Below are 5813 nucleotides of genomic sequence, written 5' to 3' on the forward strand. Positions count from 1 at the left end.
TGCCCCCATGCATAGTGGGGTGAAGCACAAAGAGAGTTCAAGAGGGCAGCAAGGGGAGCAAAGTAACCAAGTCCCCGAGGAATCCTGAAAACTTCCGACTCAGGGGACAGGGCTTGGCAACTCATCAGACTCGATCAGCAGACAGACCTGGTACTATCTATTGGTTTGTTTGAACTATCTATTAGTTTGATTGCTTCGTGGTTTATTTCATTTTGTTTGCTGTTTTGTTTTTCTTTTGCCCTATGCCTATCTATATAAGATAGCCAGGAAAAATCCCGAGGAGAAAGCAATGGGACTGCTGGTTCTGGGGGTACATGGGAGAGGAGCGGGTGGGGAAGGGGAGTAGGAAGCCAACAAAGTTAGGGATTAGGGAACAACAAGATATCTGAAATTGATGGCAAGGAGGGTGTGTAATGCCTAGGGGAATTAATGAAGTGCAAGGTATGCAAGAGGAATTACTGAGTGCTGAATGGAGGGTGAGCATGATAGTGTGAGAGAAAGTAGGTGAAAGGAAAGAAATAGGAGGCAAATGGTATTTATAGAGGTATCACTTTAAGCATGTATATATGTAAATATATTAATTTATAATAAAAGGGATAGAGACCAATGTACATATATTTATATCTTAAGTATTAAGACAGCAGATGAACTTTGGACCTCTACTCAAGGCCTCCCTTAACACAAGAACACTTTGTTCTAATAACCTGGCACTCTTTAATACTCACCTTACTGGCACGATCACCAAAGACAAAATGGGTACATAAGAAAATGTGGTGAAGAAACTAGATGGTGCCTGGCTATCAGAGACAGCGTCTGGGGTCTTAAAGGTTTGAAGTTAAACAAGCAACCATCTAGCAGGGAAGCAAGTAAGCCCACATGGAAGAAGCACACCAGATTGTGATAAGAGTTGTATGAGCCCCTAATAAAATGTAAAAGAAGAAAAGAAAAAAAATAAAGAAGCACACCAGCCTGTGTGATCATGAAGTGTCGACGGGATCAGGCATCAAGTATCAAAATATTCAAAACAAACAACTATATTTATGTGAACAAGGGAGTTTGGAGTGGAGTCCCAAAGCCATCTGTAGAAAATTGGATACCCCCCCACAGAAGGGTTATAAGGAAGGGACAATTCAACCAAGGTGCAGCATAGCACCAATGAAACACACATCAACCCTCTAGTTCCTGAATGCTTCCTTCTCCCTCACTACCAAGATCCAGTTCTACCTTACAAATCTGGCTAGACCAGAGAACACACATTGGTACAGATAAGAGTTCTTGACACATGAAATTCAGGACAGATAACTCCCCCAGTAACAGTAGTGGGAGTAGAGATATCATGAAGGTAGGGGAATAGTCAGGGAGGTGGAAGGGGGAGAAAGGGGGAATTTATCACAAGGTTGGATATAAAGCCCCCATCCCAAAAAAGGGTATGAATATCAGAAAGGTGGGTGAAGGGAGACAACGAACAGTGTAAGATGTGAAATAATAATAACAATATATAATTGATCAAGGATTCAACGGATGGGAGGGTGGGGAAGAGAGGGGAAAAAGAGGAGCTTATACCAAGGACTCAAGTAGAAAATGTTTTGGAAATGATGATGGCAACATATATTTTTTAACATTTTATTAGGGACTCGTGCAACTCTTATTACAATCCATACATACATCAGTTGTATAAAGCACATCTATACATTCTTTGCCCTCCATCATTTTCAAAGCATTTGCTCTCCACTTAAGGCCTTTGCATCAAGTCCTCTTTTTCCCCCTCCCTCCCCGCTCCCCCCTCCCCCGCTCATGAGCCCTTGATAATTTATAAATTATTACTTTGTCATATCTTGCCCTGTCCAGTGTCTCCCTTCACCCCCTTTTCTGTTGTCCATCCCCAGGGAGGAGGTCACATGTAGATCCTTGTAATTGGTTCCCTTTTTCCAACCCACTCACCCTCTACCCTCCCAGTGTCGCCCCTCACACTCCTGGTCCTGAAGATATCATCTGCCCTGGATTCCCTGTGCCTCCAGCTCCTATCTGCACCAGTGTACATCCTCTGCTCTATCCAGACTTGCAAGGTAGAATTTGGATCATGATAGTGGTGGGGGTGGTGGAGGAAGCATTTAGGAACTGGAGGAAAGCTGTATTCTTCATCAGTGCTACATTGCACCCTGACTGACTCATCTCCTCCTCTAGACCCCTCCGTAAGGGGATCTCCAGTGGCCGACAAATGGGCTTTGGGTCTCCACTCTGCACTTCCCCCTTCATTCACTATGGTAAGATTTTTTTGTTCTGATGATGCCTTATACCTGATCCCTTCGACACCTCTTGATCGCACAGGCTGGTGTGCTTCTTCCATGTGGGCTTTGTTGCTTCTGAGCTAGATGGCTGGTTGTTCACTTTCAAGATGGCAACATATTTACAACTATGCTTGACACAATTGATGTATAAAATGTTACAAGAGCTGTAAGAACCCCAATAAAATGATTTTTAAAATAAAACAAAATAATCCTGAAAAATAGCAACCATATATTCATTCCTGAGTTAAATGTAAAGGATTTGGTAAAATGAAGGTATCTGAGGTCTTTTCAACAACATAAAAAAAACTAAAGCTTTCATCTTAACAAAATCTTAATAAGAAGTCATTTCAAAATTACCTGACAGACAAAGTTCTCCTGATAGAGAACAGAAAAGGAAATTACAAACTTACACTTAGAAGGCTACTGATGCCTGTTACAAGAATGGTCACCAAAAGCCATCTTGACCCAGAAATGGTAGAGTAAATCCTATGAAAAATGCTGAGTGAATTTTCTACCATGGCAGATAGGAGATGCACAGAGAAATCAGGGGCTTGGATCCTGGCCCATGGAGTTGAAGATAAAGGTCTCTCAGCAGGGAAAGATGAGCCTGTCTACTCCCATAATGAGCTACAATCTTGGAAAACCACAGGAGCAGTTCTGCTTTGTCCTGTAGCGTCTCTGTGTGCTATAACCGACTGATGGCAATAAGTTTGGTTTTGGGGTCAATGAACTTTAAAAACTCACTGCATTCAAGTCAATTCCAATGTATAGAGATCCTATAGGACAGGGTGGAATTGCCCCTGTTGATATCTGACACCAACTCATTGTCGAAATAGAAAGAACCCAAGGCAGTGAATTTGCTTGTTGTGGAAATGGAATCCTACGGCTGCCATGGCTAAGTCTGGTGACCAAAGGAACAAACTCACTGCCATCGAGTCGCTGCCAACTCACAGGGACCCTATAGAACAGGACAGAACTGCCCCCTTTGAATTTCTGAGACTACAGTACAAAGTTCTGTGTAGTAGGAAATATGGAAGTCTTTGATTACATGATCCTTTATCTCTTTACTAAGGGCTAAAGAGGACGTGCAGGTAAAGGAGGAAGCCAAGTCCTGCCCAGAATAAGCCAGTGAATAACCCGGTGTGCAATTGAATGTGACATTGAGATGGGAATTCATGAGTGAAGAAAAAGAAAGGACTCCAGCACAACTATAAGCCTTTTAAATCAATATTTAATAAACTACAGGTTGTGACACATTAGTGAGGCATGAAATCAATTTATGAATCTTAACCGGTATTTGTTTATTTTTATTGTCTTAAATATACATGTAACAAAAAATTGCTTTTAAAAAATAAAATTGATTGACTACAGTACAATTTTGTGAGCACACCTGTGTGAATTGTGGGCCATAATATAAAATGTTTTAATATTAATATTATTGCATTATCTCAGGCAACACATGCTACTTTGCTGCTAAGTTCAATAAATCATTGCAATAGCCACACAGAACTCACAAATGATATGTACAATTATGGGATTTATTAAAGAAGTTATCTAATTACAATTAATGCGAAAAATGCTCAGGATAGAGTTGTTCAGTCAAGATAGTTGATTCTCTGTCCTACCTACAGGCAGGTCTCTCTTTGGTCCTCAGCCTCTTGGCCTAGCTTCTACCCTGCTCTGTCAATGTTGCAAACTACTTCAGAGTTGCCAATAAATGCTCAAAGGGAATGCCAGTCCACCCTACACCTCAGCCCAAGGCACTCAGCTCCAGGTCTCTGGATCAGCAAATCCTTCTCCTTATTACAAGTACTCACAACTGAGTTCTATCAGTATCTTACCACAAGTTCTCTTACTTAGACCTACCATAAAAATCATTTGGTGGGAATTGTTATGGATAGAAGAGCCAGTAAATAATACACTGCACTGAAGTTGGTATTAGTCAGCTCTACCTCACGGCAACCCCGTGTGTGGTAGATTCTACACGCACTGCCCCGTCATTGGCCATGCTCATAATTGTTGCTGTCTTTGAGCCTATTGCATCCACTCGGCGAATCTTTCTCTTTGAGGGTCTTCCTCTTTTTTACTTATCCTCTACTTTACCAAGATAAATGATTTTATGTCACCTTGAAAATGTATGAATGTGCAAGGGTGGAATTCAACCTGTCAATCAGGTCCCAGCCTGATGGTGCCTGCTTAGGGGAGGCGGGGGCAGCCTTCTTATAAGTGGGAGAAACTGGAAATCTCCCTCTCTCTCCTTCTCTCTCTCTGTCTGCCTCTTGATCTTCCTGCTTGCTGAGATTCTGCTGCCAACCCTCATCGCTATGGGGATCCTGCTGTTTCTACTGAATTTGGATCCCCATGACTCTGCACCCACCACCCTGTGGTCTTTCTGCTTCATGGTTCACCGTTCTGCATCACCTGCATAAGGCTCCGTGAGTCTGAAGAGGGACTTTTGGATCATCATCAGACTTACAGATTTGCGCGGGATGGGACTGGGATGTCTTCTTGATATGAAGCTCTTACAGATAGAAGAATATCACTGGAGTTGTTTTTCTAGACAACCCAGCCTAACATCATGACCGATTCGAGGAGGTGGTCTCTTTTTATAACATGTCCAATGTATATAAAATGGAGTTTCCTCATTTTCATTTCTTTTTTTTTTTGTGGGGGGTTTTCCAGGAAGACCAGAAAACCTGCTATACAAATTCTAAAAGAGCTGTAGCACTTCTCATTTTCATTTCTAAGGAGCATTTTCACTATATTTCTAAGTCAGATTTGTTTCTTCTTCTGATAGTCCATGCCAAATTCTTCCCCAACACTTGGGGGTGGGCTGCTATATATCTAACCTTGTGATGGGGTGCCCCCCTTTTCCCCTTTCCTGCCCCGCTGCCCCCACCATCCCCCTACCCTCATATCACTACTCCCACTACTGCTCCTGACGGTTTTATCTGTCCTGAATTTCATGTGCTGAGAACTCCTATCTGTACCAATGTGTGTACGCCAGTCTAGACATATTTGTATGGCAGGTCATGGTAATGGGGAGGAAGGAAGCATTAAGGAACTAGAGGAATGAGTTTCATCGGTGCTATACTGCACCCTGGTTGAATCAGCCCTTCCTTGTAACCCCTCTGTGGGGGGATGTCCAATTGTCTACAGATGGGCTTTGGGTCTCCAGTCCAACCCCTCATTTACATTGATATAATTGTTTGGTTTGAATCTTTTGATACCTGATCCCGTTGACACCTCATGATCACACAGGCTGGTGTGGTTCTTCCAAGTGGGTTTATTTGCTTCCTTGCTAGATGACTGCTTATTTGTTTGTTTAAATCATTTTGTTGGTGGCTCGTACAACTCCTATCACAATCCATTTGTGTCAAGCACATTTGTATATTTGTTGCCATGATCATTCTCAAGACATTTTCTTTCTATTTGAGCCCTTGGTATCAGCTCCTCATTTTTTCCCCTCCCTCTTCCTCCCTCCTTCCCTCTCTCATCCTTGATAATTTATAATTTTTTTTCATG

General features: G+C 42.3%; 1 non-coding gene across 1 annotated transcript; it reads right to left on the reverse strand.

Moving 5' to 3' along the window:
• Positions 1-4957: 4957 nt before the first annotated feature.
• On the reverse strand, positions 4958-5018 carry LOC142453978 (U7 small nuclear RNA). The gene has a single exon (XR_012785523.1). It is a non-coding gene; the product is annotated as a U7 small nuclear RNA (small nuclear RNA).
• Between the last annotated feature and the right edge of the window lie 795 nt (positions 5019-5813).

Source organism: Tenrec ecaudatus, chromosome 7 (genome assembly GCF_050624435.1).
Source record: "Tenrec ecaudatus isolate mTenEca1 chromosome 7, mTenEca1.hap1, whole genome shotgun sequence".
Taxonomy (NCBI): domain Eukaryota; kingdom Metazoa; phylum Chordata; class Mammalia; order Afrosoricida; family Tenrecidae; genus Tenrec; species Tenrec ecaudatus.